The 24,647-nt window shown below is 42.6% G+C and overlaps 1 protein-coding gene and 1 long non-coding RNA gene across 2 annotated transcripts in view; one reads left to right on the plus strand and one right to left on the minus strand.

The window, feature by feature from the left end:
- The window catches only part of LOC139772776 (uncharacterized), a 156,049-nt gene that overhangs the window by 63,853 nt on the left and 67,549 nt on the right, over nucleotides 1-24,647 (plus strand). Inside the window, exon 4 of the long non-coding RNA XR_011718198.1 lies at nucleotides 8,166-8,263. This is a non-coding gene — a long non-coding RNA (uncharacterized lncRNA). The remainder of the gene's footprint in view (nucleotides 1-8,165; nucleotides 8,264-24,647) is intronic.
- Nucleotides 1-24,647, minus strand: part of LOC139772775 (uncharacterized) — a 156,092-nt gene that overhangs the window by 52,799 nt on the left and 78,646 nt on the right. The window lies entirely within an intron of this gene.

Raw genomic sequence — 24,647 nt, forward strand, 5'->3', positions numbered from 1 at the left:
CTATCCAAGCCGAAGTGACGTTAATCCGGCAGCTGCCTCAGCGGCTTTTCCTCGCGCGCACGACAATGTTGGTCCCCGTGAGGCGTAGATCGCCGTGTCGAAGATTACCACGGTGCGAGGATCCGACGTGGTGATTTTCGACGGGAGGCGACGCGGCGCCACTCGGTCACTTAAATCCAATGTTCACGGACAGCGATCCGTTATTCGGGACTCTCATTCTAGATGTACTGTTTTACAACTGTGAACAACGTGCGACGAAGGGGGAGAGAGTCGCCAGATCTGTACGTGAGCTGAGACTATTTGAGCATCGAGAAGAAAGTCCATTCGCCGCGCAAACATTTATAACAAATGCAATCACGAATAGCATAAAAAGGAATCATTAGGAATGTCATTGAATAATTAGTGGACGCGTGGCGTTTTATGATTTATTTTGTACTCTTGTTATGAGCTGGTCGAACAAGGAGATATGTTATAAATGCAATGTGTATACATATGCATACGAGAAAGAATGATAAATATATGAAGGAGAGAGAGTGAGAGAAGCAGAGCAAAACTTACATTAATAAAAAAGGAAAGTTTATATGTTCGTTGCGTGTATAAATTAACAGACCTTTCACAAATTAATCGATCCCGCGTACATAGGCATGTTGAATATTCATCATCTCCGCGGAAAACGTTATCTCCGCAGCAGGTTTTTCAAACTCTTCGTTACTCTCCGCGACAGGTTCACATAATCATATTTTCTACCCCGCGTCTAGCAATATCTTTTGCGCAGTTTACTTTCGATGCAAAAGTCAGAGTAACCTCGTTTATCAGCTTCGTTATAACGTATTAGCGTGATGTATGTCGATCTTACTTATCCCGCTATACTTGAAATTTATGGCGTATAAACACAGAGAGATACATACTAATCTGATTGCTGTTGCCAAATGGTAATTTATTTATAAGAAACAACGCGTTCCTCTATTTTATCGTGTAAATAATGTTATAGCGAATTAAATTAGTATCCCGTTGTACTTAACACGAAATCGGACGGTCGACGCGAATCGTTCGTAATTAATACGCGCGGAACATCGTCTCGAAATCGTTTCCCGTCCAGTACCCATTCGTGGAGGCCCCGTATCGCGTACGACTAATCCGTACAATCCTGAAAAAAATGCGAAAATAACGTGGGTGCGCACGCCCCCCGTGTATTTGTTAAACAGTTGCGTAAGTACCCACAAACAGCGCCGTGATTGCGGTCACGTGGCGGCTCGCATCGCTCAAACGGAAAGTAAAACAGCGAGCATATACGCCCCGGAGGGGTTGTTTCTCTGAATGGCTGTTGATTGTAATTATCGGGTGTAAGTAATGCCCGCACGACGCCATTATACACCGGCGTAAATTCGGCTCTGGAGTCGCTCCAAAGTACAGTCATTCGGTGTGTACACGTGCGTGCGTACGTGCCAGTGAATCCGACTCGGCTCGCCGTAGGAAAACACGGCGAAAATCTCTCTTTAAAACAAACGTTCGCGTTTCCACCCGCTCGCCCGCCCGGAAAATCGTTACACGAGCAGTTTATTTAAACGACTGCATGTCCGTTTGTAAGAAATTAATGACGGTGGATTCGTGGGAGGAGATAGCTGCTAGACATCGCTAGAATTTCATGCGCGAGAAAGCGCAAACGTTGAAGCGGTACGGTTGAATTTTCGCGGAATTTAAATCTCTCGCGATGACACGCTCCTCCTCACGAACGACGTGTATTTTTGTCTTCGTTTATTATCGAGATATACATATATAAATAGATTTTCTATTATTTTACGTAAATGTTAATGGAGCATTGCATGTCGCATTATGTGGCAATCGCACTTTGTCTCGAGCGAAACTAACGACGCGCGTTACGTAAGGTGCGCGTGTGCGGCGCGAGACCGACTTCCTGGCAATAAAATTTCGTCGTTACAATCTCAGCACTTGCCGTACGCGCCGCAATCAATCCTAATAAAACGTTCGTTTTCGTTACGCCGGATGCGTATCGCCGCGAATCGGTCTCTGTCTCTCTCTTTCTCGTTTTCTCTCTCTCTCTCTCTCTCTCTCTCTCTGCCTCTTTCTCTCTCTCGTTGGTGGGTGTGACCGCGTTGTTTGAAGACAAATATCTAGAGACCGTAAGGCAGATCGAACGTGTTTGCCGAACGGAAACACGTTGTCAAACTAGGTACGGAGCGGTTTGTCTCTCGGTGCCCGAGAGCCCGATCCTAATTGGTCGTCGACGGAGGTGTCTCGCCGCTCCCGAACCGCCGTACCGCTCCGCCGCTGTAACTCCTTGACGCTTCTCACCAAATTGAACGTGTATGCTCGCGCGGCAAATTGAGGAATTGAATATTCATACGGCACGGAGCCCTCTCTTCCGCACAAAGGTGAATTCAATTACGCATGATTGCCCGTCTCTCCTCTCGTTTCTCTTGCGCGACACCCCTTCTCCCTTTCTTCCCCTTCGTCTTGCAGAGCAGTTAGGCCAATTTTACGCTTATTGGTACGTAAATACGGATCAAGCCCTGGAAGCCTCTCGCCTGTGAAAAGATGCAATTCCATACACGTCACACGCTGTACCGATGACGACGACGACGACGACGACGACGAACACTCTCTAAGGTCTACATATTGACGTCAAAGCTATCTAACTGATCCGATGGAATCAGTGAATTTCTCCCTGCGCGAGTGAGTAATCCGTCTCTACGTGTCCACGGTCGATTGGAGGCTACAAGATTCAAGATCGTTTTCACTCGCAGGGATACGGCGCGCAGATTACGTCAAAGACGCGCACCTGTGGATAACGAGTGTCCTTGAATTTAATGGCGATGAACTCGCGCATTTTCCTCTTCAGCGAAATAACTAGCTACCAACTAACAAGAAATATCTACGAGGCTCTATCTTGAGATCGAAGGTGACAGTTAATTAAAAAAGAAAATTAACTTCGCTATTGCGACATAACGTGTAATATATTTAAGATAACTTTACCGGGATTGACGATTATACTATCGTACACGTCAGTTCTCCCATTTATGAATATCTCGCGAAAATCACGGAACTGTCAACATCGTAATCCGTCCTTTACGATCGCCGGGCACAATGCCCGGTTCGTATATTCCCGGCCCTCTCAAAACTCAATTTCGTACCGTTTTTCGAACAATGCGCGACGCGAAGCGATCCGCCCCGTTATTCTCTTCGACGAGCAGATCGGAAATAATGGGGAGATCCGTGCCGCTCGTTAACGTACTAATAACTCATCAGTTTTATGACTGAGAAGGTGAGAGAGACGGATTTTAGGGCGACATGCATCGACGATCATCGCAGGTGCTAGACGGACCGTACGTGAATCGCGCTCTCCTTTCGGCCGAATCTCGCCCCGAATTCCGTCACGATTGCCGGATGTGAGTTTATTACGGTAAAATACGGCGCACAGTACACATTGTGTAGAGGACATTACTCTCTAACAGCATCATTTCGAGCGTATAAAAGTGCGGTGACATAAGGTTCCGTCTAAATTACTTCGTCACTCCTAGCTATAGAGACATATGCCAGTATAACAAAGCTATGCGTGACATAGCTTACAGAAGTAAAGCTTTTTATATAAAAATAAATTAATTGAACAAGATAACAGACGTGACTATCGCAGTAATATCATCAATTAATTAAGGCTGCCATAACTCATTAAATCTCGTAATCAGAAAGCGTAAAAGAAATATTAATTTAAAATGTTTTAAGAGTAATTAGACTTAATGGTATTGAATTATTTGAAGTTAATAAAATATAAAAGCTATAGGATGTTTTAAAAAATATCGTCAATGACATACACAGCTTTTTTTTAGAGTGATTCAGGAAGAATAGAATGTACGTAAATTTTTTCCGTATATTTCCTCGAGAGATCTCGACGTTGAATTCGGTTTCGTGAAGGTTTACGCTCTGCGCACTCTGAATTCTTAAACTGATTTTGCGAGTGACCGTTGCATTAACCCACGAATGTGTTCGTTGTCGACCATAGTTCGAGTGACACGCCTGATGACACCTCTCGTCCGACCCCGGCGATCGTAAAACTGCGTCGCAGCGCGTTTCCGTCGAACTCGGGGCAGTCAGCCGACGGGATCGGCGGGCAGTTCGATACGGGCGAGGTAATACGAAATAAATTATAGCTATGATGTAGCGGCATAACACGTCGGCCGGGTTATAAGGCAGGTCGCCGTTACTTCGGTAACGCCGGTGTGCCGTTGGTATGCTCTGTTAACGGCCGCGCGATATTAATGGCGAACGAATGATTTTCATGAAAGGTCTCGCGCGGGAATTAAAGCGTGCGACAGTTTCGCGATCGTACATTTTTCTCTCTTCACGGGCGACGAAACGTATTTCGACGAAATATATTTCGACCGGTCGAGGTTGGCGCGATGTAACCGGGGCGCGATGTTAACAACGCTGACGTGATATAATTACGGTCGAATAACACATCGGGAATCGTAATACGCGATTTGTAATTCGTGACCGAACCAATTGCGGCCGAAATTTGCATTTAATCCAACGTTGAACGCAATTTGCGACGACGAGGCGAGCGCAATGTTGCAACTACGATCGATATGGGCTGATTGATATGGACGACGAACTCGTTGCGTCGCCAATTTGCAACGTTTTCGCTTTTAAAATAGCAAATATATTTTAATTTTCTTTATTCCGTAACTTATAGTTCCGCGCAACTATATAGCGTATTCTACGCGCGTAGTACGTCGGTTATAAGCGGTAAAGCGTTGTAGTTTCGGGGATTGCCGTGAAATCTGGCGATATTCTACAGGGGAAGCCTCTTAAATTTTAAACAAAAGCCCGTGCCAAGGGGATACGAAGCGGTGTGTTGTTTGCCAACGCTTAAGCGGGAATTAAAACTTGCGGAAATCCGACTTGCGTCCGATCCCGCGCCGGGAAAAATGTGCGCGTGTACCAACAATGAGAGCTCCTCGCCATGAATGAAATGAGACGTAAAATCCCGCGCACGAGATACGCCTTGGCTCAAGTTATCGCGATAATGATCGTTGCATCCCGCACCTTGCAGTTATCACGCGTAGCATTGCCAGAGAATTATTGCCGCGATTCCTGCGTTTCCCCGGTCATTTTATTTCGCGGTAAATTTCACTGCCCGTCGCGCCACTCACGCGATTCAACAAGAAATCGTACGAGATATAATCCTCCGGCAGCGATTTCTGCGATTTCCAAACAGTTTCACTTTGTGCGCGAACGTACGAAAAAATACTCAGGATAATGAAATTACCGGTTGCACGATATACATACAAGGAACAGTTGGATAAACAAGAAAAAAAGGTCTTCGGTTGTGAAGTAAGCCGTAACGATAGCGCTGCGTGCCGTTGCAGAGTTTGTAAGGCGGAAATTCGACTCGCGGTAGCGATTGAGATTAATCGCGTGTCATTTTCGAAGTACTGACAATAATGCGAAGTAGCTGGAAGTAGTAATTGGATGATGAAGATATATGAAAGATTAGTGACGGTAAATCTATCAACGTGTTACATGCGGACCTTAAGAATAGATCTGTCGTAAATTGATACAAAAACACACAAGGTTTTCACGTTTTTCAAAAACAAGCAATGTTTGCACATTCATTTACAACACCTTATTTGTTATAATACATTTTTAATACAGTAATCTAGCGACGAAAAGGAGGTCGAGAATTATACAATAATATAGAAAAATGTATGTGGCAAATGTTGGCTGGTAACGTATCATTTCAGAGATAAACATATGTCTTGTAATATCGAGGACTGCAACTGCACAAGTCCTCCAATAAAATCGGAGCAATTTTTATAATAATATAAACGGTGCTTTCTGAAGAGTGCAACTTAAGTGCGCTGGGACTGCCGGTATACCGTCAATTATATCGATATGAAACGTGACGTGTAAAATGGTACGGAGTGACGCTCTAGTGACATCTCAGATATGAATAAACATGACGGTCATGCAGTCAGAGGGAATACAGGTTTACATTTGCGAGCGCGAAACGTAACGTCTATAAAGAGAGTAAATGTCTGACAATAGAAGAAAAGCGAAACAGAAATGTCTGTTCCTTGAAAGAGATACCTGCATTAAGTCCTCTCGCAGAGATTGCACTTATACCTAGAGAAATTTCATTTTTCCGAGATTGCTAGGTGCAATGTAACAATCATCAAACAGGAAGGTGTTGTACGTGCGTAAACAGTTCGAACAAATGGTACGGTTGTACACGTTATGTAGTGCGGCGTAGCCGAAAGTAAGTTAATTGAAGCGCGATAAATCTTGTGCGCCCAACCTAATATTATACTTTTCCCTTTCAATAAAAAATATAGTCTGCAAATAACAGTATATACACACAAGATTATTTTCCAGACAATACTCTGCTATCTTTTAGACAATATCATCGATACGTATCGGCAAATACGAATACGTTTTCATTACATACCAATTCAGAGTCGTCTATCCCACTTGAGGTAAAATTGTATGGCTGCAATTAAGATCCGCTCGTCCGAAACAAGTCGATAGGCATTCCTATCCAGGGTCATCCTGACGCATCGCCTAGACGAAATAAAAGCAGAAGAATGGAAGTCAGAGCTTGAACACTTTCCTCCTCGCAGAAATGCGTGGCATTTTCTCGTCGCGGACGAAGAAATCCTATTACGACAGCGAGGTGAGGGAGAAGGGCGAAGAGAAAGAGAGAGAAAGAGAGAAAGCGCTCGAATAGTATTTTGTTTTGTCCGGCGTGTAGGTGGACATCATGATGACAGGATAGAACATAAACGTGGGGCTCCCGAGGGAGTTACGGGACATAAAATCCTGCGTCTCCCTTCTACGCTGGCGTCGAGATGTCGGGACTTTCCGCATTCCCATATAAAACGTACCCCACAACCTCTCGGCCCTTCGAAGCCCTTGCTCATCAACAGTGACAGTTGATCCTCCCTTTAGGTCGAATTTGTCCTACGATCGAGGAGCCAGATTGAATCGGCTCCTTCCCCCGTTGATCCCCGTGAAAGAGAAGAATCATCGCTCGTTGCTATTTATGAGAGAAATGTGTGTCGGCATTGACGTTAAATTAATATCTGAAGTGCTGAGAATGGATCTTTAAATGTTGAAATACTCCAAACGGAATATCGAAGTGTTTTGTGGAATAATTTTAAAGGAAAACATTTTTCATTCTATAAGTGTATCTTATTCTTTAAAAGGATTATATTCATAAATTTCAAAAAAGATTATACTTTAAATCTCTCTTCCCGTTTATCTTTCTTTTTAACCGAATTTGTACGTCAATAGCGGCATTGTAATCTTATTTCTTCATGTTTACAATACATATTGTTAAGAGAACTTGGAAATAGCAGATTTAACAGCATGGCTATTCCCGCAGGGAATCCTCTCATCGTAAGAGGATTAATAGTTTTTGCGGACAAGTATTTAAAACGACACAGAAAAACGATAGCACGCTGAGACTGAAGTGTTGTGAAGTTCTTGAGGCGAATCCCTTTAAACAATAATCTGCTTTGATCCTTCTTCCATCTTTCACTTATACGTGGATGAATGAGTTTCGCCCGCCTTATGTTCGCCCGTTGCTCCAAGTCGCGCCGATAATGACTTTGTTTATCGCGTCATAAGGCGTCCAGGTGAAATATTGCATCGGATTGGCGCTCGACACTCTCCAACTTAATTGCCACTCCGCGTCGTTTCCAAACGACTTTACGCAATAACAATCATCGCGCTCTCGTACACAGGTGCGTACATACATGTACGTACGACGCACGCGGGCTATCCGCACACACACGCACGATCGGCTGCACGCACCCGCTAATGCTCGAACGGACCGATTCCATATACCTGCTTCTCCAGACGGAATTCATCGGCAAATTGAGCTGACTCATGTCTTCCCGTTACACCGACAACGCCATGTAAATGCGTGCACACTTGGATGGTGTAATCTTTTTCCTACAGCCGCGAATTAGCGTCACGAAACGAATGTGCTTCTCCACAGAATTCTATATTGTGTCAATAATTGTCATACATGTAGAACGGTTCGAAAAATCATGTATTGAGAATTTAAAAAAATTATACCATCAATATCATATTAATGCTAGGTCCTTCATATTCATTTTCTAATCGAGGATTTCGTATTGTTACAGATATTGCATTTCTGAGAATTCTGGGTTAATGCTGAATTGAGAGAAGCGTTTCCAAAAATATTTTGGAAACCAGTGTGTAGGATTCCGACGAGAGAAAGGTAAGAAAAGAAGACGAGGCCAGAGCACGCGCTGTGAATTCGACCACGTGTGCCTACAGTGCCTACGGGTTACTCATGCCCGTGTATGCATGTATGCAAATGTCCCCTGTCCGATTGTTATGCAAGATCTACGATAGATCTATGCTAATGGAAATCGTTAATATATCCACGAGGATCCTAATCGGGTGCCGATAATCTCGCCGCAGAATCGCGAAATTAAAATACGCGCGCACAGGTGGGCATTGCGTGCGTGCTGCTGATCAGCCCGAAATTTGCATGACGTCATTCGTGTAGAGGACCACACGGTATTTCCGGATTTTTTCCCTGAAGATAATGCATCAAAAATGAAAATAAAAGGCAAAAGAGATGGGATGAACGTACAACTAATAGTCGAACTTTTAGATTTTAATTCTCTACTAACAATTATAACTAGGAAATTAATAATATAAAATCGTTTTACAATATAATAAAATGAAATAATATTGTTTTCTGTTACATGTTAGTTTCTGCTCTAATAACTATTCTTAATAATAATTTGTATAGAAATAATAAGTTGTTACCTATATACGATTATTAATTTTCTTCATATTGTTGCTCCGATATCTCTTTCTATACGTGCCGACGTGCGCAAGTAGAAAGTGTGAAAATTAATATCTTGAGTCCCTGTTTTTCTTCAATTATACTACGTATTCTATTTTCCTCAATCTAATTAGAAAACACTTTGACGGTCGTTGATTAGATAGGCTTGGATGATGAACTACGTCGCAGGATAACATAGAGACTAACGCTACCTGTTCCGAAAAGCGTCGAATCATGCTCGAAATAATAAATCCGGTAAACGACGTAAATCCCGAAGAGTATTAATGTAAATTCATGCGAACGGGTCCTAATCGCCTTCGGGTACACCTGCGCGCGCCATATGGTGTTTTCTATTCCAGGACCACGATGTATACAAATAGAATATACAGGGTGCTCCGGCCTCGACCCCATCGTAGGTGAATTTGGAAGCGACTCCCGACCCCTCAACCCCAATCATTGTGCACGGTGCGCTACGGCTAGACGGATTACGAGCTATTATCATTCCAAAGTCGAGGGGTGTCCGCCGCGCGGTCAGGAAAAACGCGAGCATATGTTTAATAAGTTCGTATGGCGTTTCTTGGGCCCTTCGGTCGGGAGTCAACCATGTTGACACATGGTAATTAACTCTGAGTAAGACTAATTGGAAAATGTAGCTCGGAGAGTAATATGTCATCGCAAATAGTGCTTTACGAGAATTAAAGTCGACTTTAATAAAGAATCGCGACGTGAAACATGTGTGACAAATTTTGATATATTCTCTAGAGCGTAGAAATATTGTCCTTTACTAACTTCGGAGAACCATATTAAAAGAAGAGGAACTAAACTAGTATCGAATTGCTTGTCAACTATTGGTCTAAAAAAATTTTACCTTTGCGTTATATATAAAAGCTTTTCCTGGTAAGGGATTAAGGGAAGAATGGATTTAGTGCCAAATTTGCAAAGCATACTACAATACGTAACACATATATGCATTATGTGTTTATTCTCGAACCTGTTTCAGCTGACAAGGTAGCTACTGATTTCTTAGTTGATCATTGATCTTCATAATGCCACGGAATAAAATGTTTTTCTTCTTCAGAACGAAAGAAAAGCCGGTAAGAAAAAAAAGCAAGCATATATATTAGATGACTATAGGCAAATTTTCGCCTATTTCAACCGTGACTCACCGGCTTTCCGAGAAAGAGTAGAACCGATGTTAATTTGATTATAGAACTTTCTGTATATCATACACTATATATATATATATATATATATATATATATACAAATATATATATATATATATATATTTGTACTAAGCTATTAAATTTTAGCAGTTAAATAATATCAATTATTAAATGGTTTATATTTCAAGTAGAAACGACGAAAAATATAAAAGCTGGAGATAAAATATCTCTATCTTAATTATACATACATCATAAAATAATGCATTCAAAAGTTTGAATTTTTTTAAAAGCTTTAATTATCATAAAATCCAAGTAAATTGTTGATTTTTATAAACATATATATGCAGCATCTTATATACAAAAGCTAATATGGGAAGGAGGTGTTTCCAAACGAAGTCTTTAGAAATTCTGATCGTTAACCTCATGATAAATAACGAAAGTTCGAGTATATCTTTCGAAAGATCAGGTCGGGATAATGAGAGGCAGGGGCTGAGCCGCAGGTGTGGGATGGGGACCTGCTACTGGCCTACGCGCTTCATTGGCGTAGATACCAAAAAATCCTGCTCGATCAGTGAGAATTTTGTTTCCTCGACGATCCTTTGTGCGTCAATATCTTCTCCAAAATATTCTCGTTATTAAAACACATCGAGCATAAATGCGATAGTAGAATTAAATATTTGCTACATTGCCGACAAATATTTTGTTCATATATTTTGCTTCAGAATTAAAAAATATATTTTTTTTATTAAAATGGCGAAAAAATATATTAAAAAACTATAGATATAATGAATTCAGAAATTTGTCGAAATAATCTGAATTGGAGTGTTCGAATCTGTAAACGTTATGGTATATTACTATAATGGATAGCGTAGCTATATAGCCGGTAGGAGCTCAACGACTACTTTATCCCGACAATTCACCTCCTCGACTGCCAGGAGGATTCATTTAGACCCGAATCACAATTTCCAGCGGAATCGTTCGTGGCATTCGAATAAATTTTCCTAGGGTCCGTTGGCCGGGTCCTTACTTTCCCCTTTGTCGAGGAGATAAATTTCCGGAATCGACGACGTTCGGCAGCGCCGGGGGGGAAAATCGTGCCGGCTAATTGCGGGCGACTTTTACGCCGTCTGGAGAGTCCTCTCCTCTCCGCAGACGGGCCGCATTCCGCACACAAGTACGCGCACATTCGAGGGAAAATCTTGAGCGCGCATGAAGCGAGAGCTGGCGGAATGTAATTTCGTCTTGGCTGAAATTCTGGCGGAAGAGGCGTGACCCACCTTATTGGCTCTTATGCGACTTGACCGCCGGGTGGTGGCCGCAGCACCTATAAAACTCGCTCGACTATTATTGTACGTCCTGCCACCTATCCACGTCCAAACATCGTACGAGGATGAAAGAGAGAATCGTGGTCCCTTTATAACAAGGATGACAGGAAAGACAGGGAGTCAGTAGCAGGACGATATTTCGTCGGGCAATTTGAAAAATATTGCGGAGACTGAAGGAAATATTGCCTGGGAGCTTTTATGAACCTCGAAGGCATCGTCTATGTATATAGATATGTGTTTGGAACTGAGCGTTTCTTGGTGTTATGTACTCTTTCTTTTTTATATTACTCAATAAGAAATACTTTTTAATTATTTGCAGAAGACGAGAAACTCGAAAACCGATTTGGGGAGTTTTGGTACAGCTTTATCCCAAAAACGTTACGTTAGACCGCGCAGTGATTTTCGCGGTAAATCAAGAGCGACGAAGCTCGACGACCTTTTAAGCCTCGCGCACGGAAACAGTATTTATCCAACGGGAGCCGCCGCCGTCTGCTCGTTTTCATCAGCATGCCCGCGATGACGGCCGATGATGACTTTGATTCGCAAACACGGCTCCCAATTACACGGGGATGGTACCCGTACGGTAGCTGACCGTGCATTAGCTGCACCAACAATGCATTATTCAGTGTATATACGCGTTCTGTTGACGTATTTGCCTCTTTCGTAATATGATTGCTGCGATATTATTCGACGCGCGCGGTTCAACGTACCTGGACATCGGTTCGAATTTTGCGAGCTGTCACCGACAAATTAATCCGGCCTTCTCATCGTTTATTCGCGCGCGCATAATCCGCGCCACGATTGAATGGAAAAGAACCGGAAGAGTAAATAATTTTTGTTGCCATCGCGTATATATGTATAACGTGCGCGCGCGCATCGTGCACCCTTCCATTCGGTGGACACGCGCTGGATTTTAATTACACAATTTTTTTTTGCAAAAAGGGAAAAAAGAAACACCGCGGACGCTATTATTGTTCGTTAAGCGGGATTTATTTGCGGTTTTCATGCGCTCAGCGTGGAAAATAAAACGTCGCCGGAATTTTAGCGATATTAAACGCGCACTGAAGAATCTCGTCATGTAAATATAGATACATGTATAATATTAAAAGAGAAAGAGCAACATAGTACTGAATAGTGGACAATATCACGCAGTCAACAGATGTTTCGCCGATGATTGAAATAATTCTACGGTCTCGAGTGTGAGAACACTGAGAATTGATTGTATCATTTACTATACTCGCAGTTGCAATATCTCCGATGAGAACTCCTATTGCATTCAACTTTTAATAGATCCAAGGAACCGTGCGGGAGGCATTTCGCACGTATTTAATCCGTGACTGTTTTGCCGATGCTGGCTATTGTGCTGTTACTGCTATGTGCCATTTAACTTACTATTCCTCGATGAACTTCCGCGTACCTGTCTCGATTGACAGACGCAGGCGAGCGTGTTTTCAATGTTATCACGTGCGACTTGTTATACTATTTCCACTGTGAGCGATTGAATAACTTCGATTACAACTGATTAAAACGCAATACAAATATTTTCTTCTTAGGTATATCTGATCTTATCGTCTCTGAAAGAAATACTACTACGACAAAACGTAAGCAGTAAGTATACGACGTTTATGAAGCGACAGTAATCTCTAATATAAGATGTGTTTGTGTGTGTAATCTCTAATATAAGATTACAAATAATACGTAATCAATGTGTAAGTAAAGGTGTTAATTCTATAAATTATATTATTTTATTATATGTTTAAAAAAGCAACAATAGATAAAAATAAGAGTAACAGAATTCGATCGACTTCACGCCAGAATATAACAATCGTTCATGCCGGCGTACCGATGAACGATCGGCCGATCACAAATCCGAAATGCAGCGGAAAAAAGAATTTTGTTTCCGCATGGAGCGATCCCGGCGCGAAATCGCCGGGCATTCGCGATTCTGTAAAAACCGTGGTAACCGACGCTTCCGCATCGTGAATCCGGACAAAAATTCACGCTGATGCAAGTAAACAAAATGCGCAATCGTTAAACAAAAATATTCGGCCGGGCTGCCGGGCGCACACGTCACTGCCGGCTAAATATTTACGTAGCTGAGTGCCGGCGTCGGTAATAACAAAGGAAAATAGGCGAAACGCAAACAGCATTGCATTGCATTCGTACGACGGACCTGGCGGCGGCGCGCCTTTTTACCAGGGCGACTCATCGTCCTTTTTATACGACGTACTTAGGATAAAAGTATCTAATACTGTACCAGAGCTTATAGTTTCCGCCGACCGGCACTAATGCTCTCTAATGTTGGCTGACTATTTTTAGGAAAGCCGCGTTACCTTTAATCAGCGAAGGTAAATTTTCTGGGAAAAGTTTAACGATCATCCCTTTCCTTGTTACCTACGTTATTACGATAAGATAGAAAATGAAAACAATAAAATTTGACTATTTCAAACAACCATAAAAGTACTAACGTGATCGCTGTTAAACTTTATGAGTGACAATAAAATGTATGCGTGTCGTGTCGAAGTTAAAATGATGGCGTTATAATTTTCAGTTTGCCAAAACGTAACAGACGTTACAAATATGTTACAAAGACCCAATCCATCAGTGGGAGTGCATCAATGCGAACCCACTTGTCATATCTTATCACGTCCACGGCTCGTTACGCCAAAAACGCAACTCCGCGCGTAACCGGTCGCGACGTTGCAGCCGTCGTCCCCCCCGAGGCGGTTATCGCGCGCTCGATTTAAATTAATAAAGCTAATCAGGCTAATCTATTGACCAGGCGAGGCCGCTCCGCGCGGCCGGCCATTGTTGATGGTCCGCTCGAAATATGCAAATGAGCGGGGGATGAAAGCGGGCGAGCAGGCGAGCGGGCGGGCATGCACATCGTCGCGCGCGTCATCACTCAGGTGCCCGCTTGTTTCCGTGTGTGGGCACGCCCGTGATAATGAAAATACCGGGCTGGCGATATAGCGAGAGGTAGGTCCCCAGCCGGACGATCATTACAGTCATCAGTGAGATGACCGGCTCGATAGTCGATCAATTAAATGACCCTGCCAGGATCTCTCTCTCTCTCTTCCTCCCTCCCTCTCCCCTCTCTGCCTTCCTCTCTCTTTCTGAAGCCCAAAATCGATGCCGCAATGCAGCGCAAATGAGGCGCCTCCGGCGTTTCGAAAAGAGTATGCACCCTGACGACGGCCGATAAAATTATTTTAGAAAATTACGGCGTTACCCCGCCACGGATCATGATGATGAAACGGGAATCGAGTTAGGTAATGGTTAATGAGCGTGTGTTTTCGAGTGGCGGACGCCGCCGATCGTCCACGTACATATACTTTACCGCACGGCGAAATTGTTCGCGGATCTCGTTACGCGGATAGCGTAACGCAGCAATAAGTTTGTTACTTCGCGTTCGGTCGGCCCGCTGCCGTGCGCAAAGAGGTAACCGACTGCGTTACATCGACGGTAAATGGAGTTTCATGGATAATTACAACGGTGGTAGGGTCGGAGTAAAGTTCGGTTACCCAGGATCTCGTTGCGGGATCACGAATGCTGGAGATCACCGCGGAAATTTTTTCAATTTTTCCGCGAGCAATTACTGGAGGGTGTGGCTCTTCGTTAAATATTCTACGATGCCAAGAGATAATTGTTCTATTATACGTCGTTTCGTCCGCGAAATAACGGCGCACGGAAATCCCCGATCATCATTCGATCGTGTGCTTAAAATAAGGATTGGACTTATACAGGTTCATATAAGTAAGCGGCTCGCAAAAGTTCCGCGAATAGTTTCTCCTACGACGACAAAGGAGTAAAGATTTTTTGCGCAAATTATTACACTCTCCAACGATAATCCCGGACCATTCCGCTGCCTATAAAAACGAACAATAAACGGCCGGCCACAAGTATCGCTCCTTTCTATGCAACTTCTTCGCGTTGCCTTGAAGCACAGCGGCCTGCGGGAGCCCTACTCTCGGTCACTCATAATGTGTTTGTAACGGGCCACGTGGCCTGTTCGTCGTAAACATTACGCCAATGAGCGAACGGTACTATCCATGTTGCTTCTGCGAATTCGACAAACAGTGCTCGAAATAACGCAACAACTTTGTAAAACTATCCGGCGACCACAGTAAAGCCCGATACAATAGCCTCCGAAAAAAACCGCGCAACTTTTAGGAATCCTCTTTTGAATTCAAGGAAGTTGAACATCTTTTCTTCATCTTTTGTGTACTTCTGGCTGTATTGTATAGTATGCATTTGTATTTATATTTGACGTACATTTCCTTCGGAAACAATGGGAATCACGTCACTAAACATTAAGATTCATTTTTTTAACTGTGTAATGTGTAACTTGAAATTGCATTGAAAGAGTGAAGAACGTTCTAATTAATGACGAATAACAATTGAAATAAGATATTTTTTTCTTTCCCTCTTTCTTTCTCACCCTAATGCACGGTTTGGCAATGATGACGTATAGAAAGGATGATGAAAAAAGGATATTTTCTTCGAAGATAGCTTATTGCGAAAAGTTCTTTGTAAAACGCGCGCGTGCGATCGTACAATTAGCTAATATTCTCAAACCATTTCGCCGAAGGAACAGCAGAGAGTCTTAAGTCACCCAACTTCGTTTAGCGTAGCGGCTATGTGGATTTAAACACTCTTATATATCGGCGGTGGCTGTAAAACGAGCAGGCAATGAGCCAGAAGGCGTTGCTCTACACGAAAGCACGTGTAAACCGTACGGAGAAGGAGTTGTGTACCTTATGGGGTTACTGGGGTTACAGCGAAGTTACAGCGCCGTTTACGCGCGCTGTTGCACAGGCTGTTTGCCTTTGTACAGCCAGACGTGAATTACGCTCGCGATTTCAAACGGGTACAGTAAGTAGCCCCGACGGAAATTCGTGGTTAAAAGAACGATAAGTTCGTGGCGCGAGATTTTACGCAATTTTATTTAGCGAACCGTTAAAATTGACAATGACATAAAGGAGTAACGAAGAACATATGACTTTAAAATTCATATAAAGAAAATAATCATTTCTTCTTTTTTATGCTAACAATAAGTACATTTGAAAATAAGTGTTCACTCAATCAAATAATAAATGAAGCAATCTAGCTCGCACAGGGGGTGTGTAACACAGGGTGCGTCCATTGTTACTGTCTCTTCGAATATCAGCGAGGAGAGAGTGATTCCGTAAAAATATATTTGTTCTCTGAACCACCCCCGGGTCGCGGTTATCGTCATGGCGATCATGATCCATTTCCTCAGCCGAAGGGCGTTTATCGCGATCGTTGAACGCCTTCGCCGACCGAAGCTACGCCGACCAGACGCGGCGCAGGATGTAGGCGCAATTACCGGCAAGGATAGGACTTATCCGGGCTGTGGGGCAGCGGGCAAATCGCGCGGAGGGAACAAGCGAGCATGCCATTTCCTCGGAAATCGGGACGCTTCGACGGCTTCGTCTGCTTCAGATCGGTCGCTGCGGTTCTCAAGGCGCGGGAGTAGGCTGCCGGTTAGGTTTATTGGTCTAATTTAAATAACGGATAATACAAGGGGATGCTATCTCGTCGCGACCGTTTCCCTCCGGCCCCCTCGTGAGAATCCCACCGTTCAGGATCTTGTCAAGCCCTCCTTTTCGTCCCGCGTGCCTGATGACTGAAGGATTTACGGACTTTTATTGCGCGACGCATTTATCTCGGGCGGGCGTTCATGCAAATTAAGATCTCGGTGCTCGGAGATACGTTCGGAGCGCATGATATGAGATGTTACCTCCGCTGCCGACGAAAGAGAAAGACGAAAATAGGAGCTTTTGTCTTAAGTCTCGCAACGTCGGTGCACAATGCTCTCCTTTGTTGCTGTCCCCTCCCCCGCATCTGTCTCCCTTTATCCTTCTTCCTCGGTGTACTTTCCTCATACCAATTTACACGCAGATGAAAACCCCTACGATGCTCTGGAAAATCTTGGCACGCATTTATCCGTTCGTAGAAAATAGTACATTTGTTCACAATTGCGCGAGTGTCGAAAAGGTCTTTCCGTTCGTTCGAAATATGTAATTTCCTCAGGCGACTCCTCTTTTCTCTTCCGTTTTATCGTAAATGTCTACCTCCGTAAAGTTAGCACACTTTTATTTTTACACTAAAGTACGAAACGACAGATGAGATAAAAAAATTAACGGGAGGAAATATAATAGTGGATATTGCTCCAATTGTAACTGTGAAAACAGCAAACGGCTTACTTTACAAGTAATGCTAATAATTCCGAGCAATTTCAAGCTCGAGTGACTTCTCTGGCAAACCAATTTATACAAAGGATCACTTTTTCTCTCTGCCAATAGCAAGCATCGCAGTGATCATAGTACCGAGGAGCAGCATTCGATTGTGCGAATAACCTACTTTCTACTTTTACATTTCGCCAATTTCTTACGAGGGAAAGGGCACAAATCTCCAAGTGCGGTAACCTCGTAAGATAGAACATTCTATTGTATTCTATTGTATCTCCTTGTATGTTTAAATTAGTAATTTTTCACGTAATTACATACCAAACACACGCACGCACGCACGCACGCACGCACTATATATACATGTATAAAATTATCTTTCCTATGATTTCAAAGTGTTAATAAATGACATTGCAAACGTGGCCTTAGAGACGAGGATATCAATTTTAGCACAATATAGGGAACTACTTAGATCCACTTAAATTTGCTTCCACATGCAGTTAATGACAGATCTTGCCGATATAATGGTAATTACTAGATAATCGCCTCAAAGCCAATGCATAATTTACTGTCCCTCTTAACCATGTAATAATACCGCGCACTGCATTCATTAGACGAACTCATTATTCATTTAATGCGAAAAAATGTATCGTGTGTTTCGAAAACAAGCTTCATTATGCTTTTTGAATTATATACTGACAATCTCCGACTTATGAAAGACTGGAGGCATAAAATATTTTAGAGAAAAGCTGATAAACAAAGATCTAAATGTATATACGATGAATTATTTCCTTAAAAAGTATAAATTTTTATATGTTTTATATATTTATATATCTTTGATCTACTTTTTTTGCATTATCTCACTCTCGCAAAAGTCAGCTAATCGACAGACAATCGACTGACGATCATCAGAGTAACGTCAGCTGTTTGAAGTAAGCTATTCGCAATTGTCTGGAACTGTACTATTTACTACAACCTACACTTTTCGCATTTTTACATCTATTTCAATGATATTCCACCTCCTATTTTCGAGGAAGAAAAAAAGAAATATGCGTTCTCCCTGCCTCCGTCCCCGCAATTGCCTCTAATTTCCCTCATAATTAATGGCCGTGTATCAAGTATTAGCTATGCGGAATTTAAAAAAATTGCAGGTTGAAGGATACTCCATATTGCCCCTCGCTAGCCATCTAATAGTGGACTTTAGCGTAATTTCGTCATCAGGCGCGCTTATCGTGACGACTTCGTCATGTGCTCCGACCGGATCGGAGCAGACTGCGCGGGATGCAATTCGCAAAGTGCACGCCATATGACGTACGACATAGTCACCCCGCGACGGTCCGTAGGGAGTGAAAGTATAATATAATGTCGGCACGTACGAAGGAATTTTCTAGTGGCACGTGGTCGACGCACGAATTGACGTACATATGGGGAGAAAGGATTGTTCGACGGCGCGCACACGGGAAAATTAAATGCAACTGTCGGGAGGAAGGGAGAGGGAGTATCGCTAATTCTGGGCTGCAACGGGTTGGCGGCGGTGGCGGCGGCGGCGGTGGCGATGGCGGTGGTTTTTCGAAGGGTGGGTAAACGCATCATACGGCTCCAAATATAAATACTAGCGTGAAAGAGGAAAGGGGTGTCGCGGATTGGGGATCGCTACGAATGTGTCATCCGGACGGATCGAGCGTGCTCGAAAAGCTCCAATTCGGCTGCGGGGGATTGCCAACACGTATGGCAGATAGTGACTGATCGCTCTTCACGCTCGGATAATCCCCGAGTATTTGCGGCAGGAAGTCGAGAGTGTAGGTGTAAGGTTTAATTAATACGTATCGACCCGTTGATGTTTTCGACCTTCTCCGATTAAGCGGTGATTTTACTCTCTCTATCACTCTTTCCCTCCCTTTCGTTCTCTTATCGTATCCCTTTTTAAATGTTTATAATTATGAAAATAGGATTGAACAAATTTCAATATAAAATTATCGTAAAAACGTCATGACGATCAATATAATAATATAATTATAGAGTAAGTTTTTCTTATATTTAACATTTTTATTGCCTACCTATTATTTATAATATCAGATATCATTAAGATAATTATTGGATCCACAATATCGAGTTTTTACGGTTTTAGTATCGAGTCCTCTCGCACGTGCGCAATAGTACAATTATATTCTTCTGCACAACTTTGCATATGAAGATTGAATAATAAAGATGAATGATGACTGATTTATAGCGATAAGCAATTGTGACGGCGTAATCTCGGCTTCATACGCATAAATGTATCGGAGCTAATACATATCCGCGGAGGTAGCAATTAGTGCGGCATGCTCTTGCGAAAGCGCGATATCGACGAGTGGATGCCAGGGCGTTTGCAGAACGCAGAACTCGCAAGAGGCATAGCCCGAGGTATTACAAATAAAACGAATGCCACAAGATAACGCCTCCGGTGCATTGAATCGGTGGTTTCGATTCCGACAATAGAGGTCATGCTACGTGGGTACTCGCACGTGCTGGTAACTTCGGTTCTGCATTACGTAGCTATACCACCAAGTACTAATTAACATCACAATGGCAATTCTATTCTTCATCGGTTCTGCGAAGCTGCCACTAGATGATGATTATCATCAATGTGCGTATGCCCGCGATCGCAATCAATAACGGATTATGCAACAAGTATTATTTCATCGTGCTCTTAACATTTTTAGTGAGTTTACCTCATCTAAGTCTTACTTTTTCCTATAAAATTGAGGAACACAAAAAGTATAAAGTATAAAAGTATAAAGAGTATTCTTTTAGAAATATTACCAACGACACTATGCTAATGAAACGCGTTATAATTAACGATATAACGAACGCAGACTTGGCTTCGCGCGACTTGCAATTGCTTTTGTCCATTTAGTAAGCTCCAGGTCGTGAACCCTTTTATTCCGCGAACTAACCTTCGCACCACAAACAAATCAGTAAGTTGCCTCGTTAATTTATATTCATTACATACAAATTGAATATTATATTATTCTGCGGTAGGGCGCGAACTCCCCTAAGGGCTCCGCATGGCTGACACCCTCTCGCTACACAGACAACTGCGCTTGTGCGACAATGATTCTGGTACAATCAGCGAGAGCTCCGCTACATCGATGAATCGCTTTGTCCGTATTTCGTAGCCACAGAGACAAATGCTTGCTGAACAGCCGTGATCGAAATGGCATCTGTAAAATATACGCATTCTCGATCGACCCTATCGAGCGAGACAGTAAAAAAAAGGCTTGATTTATTACGACTTCGATACTCATCTTCGGTTATTTTCACGAACAGTTCGATGATACGGGAATTTATCTAATGCACTGCAGTCATCTTACCGCGAACCGCTGGGCACCCGTACAGATGCAACAGTAAATCGCGAGGAAATATCGTTCCCCCGGGAGACGAAACGGATACTTATCGTCCGCCGGAAAACTAGAGAGAAAAGAAAAAAACAGAACAATGTCATTATTTCTTTCACTCCGACGGTCTCTATCGCTGATAATATATCGTAAAAAAGCGCCACAAACGTTCAGCGGGAGATCACCCCTATTCTTTATTCTCTCATATTAAGGATATAATTTCACGATATAAGTCCGTATTTTTCAATTACAGACCTCGCGCGGTAGGGTCGTCGCGGGATGATGACAAGGTCTGATGACACGGTCACAGTACATAAAATTGATTGGGCGTAGATAAATTAGAACCGGCCGTCGCGGAACGAGTTTCATCTCGTGCAATTTTGTGTCGAGCGTTCGTGCGGATTATAGACCGCGCTCGAGACTGCGGTGCGCCGAATGTAGGAGCCTATCACCGGTTTAGAGGTGATAAATTATTTAGACCGACACTTGTCCCGCTTTTATTTCATGTGTCATGTCCCTGTGTCGTACGATTCTGAAGACGACAGCGACGAAAAGTAGCAGATGTCTGACTGGTAAGAGGACACTTCAGTCGGAGACAATGACCAAAGTCAAACCGGAACGCCCGCTCGTTTATTTCTCTCCAAGGACTTGTATTTTTTACTCGGTTACTTCTAGGATATATCCTACTATTTTTTTTATTCAGTTTCTCTTAGAATACGTGTATATCCTACTATTTTTTTACTCAGTTTCTGCTAGAATATATCCTGCGTAGTGAAACTTATACGAGGAAATCTTTGAGCATTTTAGAAGTTACTTGCTAATTAAAATTGTCAACACTTTGTTTAGAGTAATGCATAGTTTTATTATATTAATTTTGCACGATGTAATTTGTGCAATTAACTTACGATAAATAATTTTACGGTTGAAAATATTTTATATCAGTATTCCTCGAACGTACACGACGTTCGTGCCAAACAATTCGTATTAAAAATTGATAACTATTCAAAGTCCATTAGAGATTCGACAGACAGCACAAGTGAAAACGAGTGATAAACACGAACAGGAGAAGCAACAGCCGAGCAGAAAAGTGGAGTCGCGCAAAGAAGTTCAATGCTATCAGCCACCACACTGAACGTCGCGATTCTTTTGATTATACGTTGTAATAGGGACTGTGAGCACTGTTCAAGGGACGCTCTTGCCCGTCCACGTCGCGATGGGGCCCTCGACCGTTCCCCTTGCGCGCGGCGAAAATTACGGCAATATACGCCGGTCAAACCCCAGTAAAAGGTCCCTTCCCCCCCCCCTCTCCCTTTTGTGGACGCTGGCGTGGCCCGCGCTCAGGTAAAGACGTTCTTTACGCGTGAGCATAGGTTCTCGTCGCAGGTTTACTCGCTTCCTGGATAATTTGATGCTCCCTTTTACATCGTGCGCGTATATACGACTCATCGTTGTCGGTGGGCGTGCGTCACCCCGCGAGAGGAGCCACGCGAAGGATCCCATCGTGGCTGCACGTTGCACGTGCATGCATGCATGCGTTGCACCATGTTATGAAACGCGAACGTCAGTGGCCCCCGCGAGCTGCCTTGCTAATGAGGGGTTCTCTCCTTTCCTCTTCTTTTTCCTCTCTTCTGCTCTTCTGCTTTTTTTTCTCCGCTCGCCCTTTTTCTTTGTGCAGAGCGACGAGTTGTGTAAAACTTCGGCGAATACGCGGCTACCACTCGCGACGAAAGGACGCAGCGCAGCAAGTGATCACAGATAGGTACAAATACATTGTAGATTAGAAAAATGAAAATTATCATAATTATTCAGGATTAATGTGGAAGTTAAATTAGAATTATTATTCTATGTATATACAAATGTTGCTATTCGCAAATGTATTTGGGTCTTCTTTGTGGAGATAAAGTTTAGTATTTCACCTTAAAGAAAATATCGCTTTAAGAATTCTCTTGAAACCTTTTAAAAATCATCTCGTTAAATCTTTTATTCTTATTAATTATTTTATTATTAATTTACACATGACTTTTACGGTTCATATATCTAAGATTACACATTCTTGATAGATTTTATCTCTATCATTATTTTCGTGATATACATTTTTTTCTCATCTCGTACAATATCACGGCGAAATACGGAAGACGGTATTATATTATATCTCCTGGGAATAAAATGCTAAATACCTGTCTCTTGAGTTTCGCTTCTTCCTTTTTTTTCGAAAGAACAGAAGGAATGATACTTCAAAGAATCTTTACTACTTTTGAGGCGAGGCAATACCTTTGTTCTGGTTTAGGTACGACCAAGGAAGGGTCGATGAAAGGATTGAAAAAGGGACTAACAAAGGTAGTAGGCGTGCACGAATCATATCCGCGTCTTCCCCTACGAAAAGACATAATCAACATTTGCAAACATGTGATCAAAATTAATACAATGTATTTCATGTTGTGGTCAATGTCCTCGCGAGAAAACGTACATTTTTGTCAATAATTTCAATGAAAAATTCCAGCGAGAATAGTATGACACGAAATACGAAAGATAATTCCATTTGTCTTATTTAATTTTGATCTCACGAGCTTAATATCCTTAATCAATGTTTGTTCAGCAACCTCACAAATTCTCGCGGCTCAAGGAGTGAAAATAAATGTTATTACACCAGATAAAGGAATGAGCTTTCTCTCTTTTCGTTTTTTTTTTTCCAAAGTCTCGACGATGGTTTACCCAAGTGTCTGCTCGATCTCGAGTAAGCCCTAATTAAAGGAAAGCAGCGATTGCAAAAATAATTAAATTCTTACGAAGCGGGCGCATCGAGTGGAAATACGTGCCATTCTCCTTAATAGACGCCACGATGACGTGTCTTCCAACTATTTCTGCTCCTCATAATTATCCGATATTACTAGGCGGATAATACCTGTATTCGTCATCAAGTGGCGAGCAACATTGTTCCGCTCATAACATTCATTATGTCGCGACTACTGTAACAGCTGGTAAACCTCATAGTGCATCCTGGATTTCGTATGCTCTATCATTGTATATAGGCATTGCCACTATGAAGCGTGAAAAGATGCGTATATAAGTGGTTTTAGATCGCAATAGCTATCGTGTTACAATCGTGATAACGAGATCATCTCCTTGATCCATCTAGTAGATATGGAACCGGTGGCTTCCAGAAAACCACGAAGGCGCCCGTCGACTCGAGTTCGCCGGGCGCAAAGGCAAATGACCCCTGCGAGATCTTCAGATTCGTGATCCAAGATGAGCAAATGGTCCTAATTATAATCGCATTAGGATTGCTGGCGCCAGCTTTGAAGGATGCTAAAGATAATCTGAATCGATTCTCAGTCCAAGTATATTATCCGAGTAAGACATATAATAACATTGTCTATTTTTGCGCTTATATTTACACTTATATATCTATATTAAAAATAAAATATATATACTTTTGACAAAATCGAAGATTTAAATTTATATATAGCTGTGTAGAAAAATCAAGGTCGACCGGTTAATATAATTTGTGAAATTACATAGCACTTTTCAATTTCCTTTCATTATCACCTCTTCATCGTGTATAGATCTCTCTATGTCACAATAGCCGTCTCACACCTCGACAACGACCTGACGGTGATTTTATTTCAGCCGCACAGTGAAACCTAATCCGGCAAGGCCCTCGATCGGGATCGAAGAACGCTGTCGCAGGATCCTCGTGATCCGCCAGCCGTGCAAGAGGTGCTCCGC

The sequence above is a fragment of the Temnothorax nylanderi genome, unplaced genomic scaffold (assembly GCF_030848795.1).
Source record: "Temnothorax nylanderi isolate EJ_2023f unplaced genomic scaffold, tnyl_v1.0 TNYL_tig0053_pilon, whole genome shotgun sequence".
Lineage (NCBI taxonomy): Eukaryota > Metazoa > Arthropoda > Insecta > Hymenoptera > Formicidae > Temnothorax > Temnothorax nylanderi.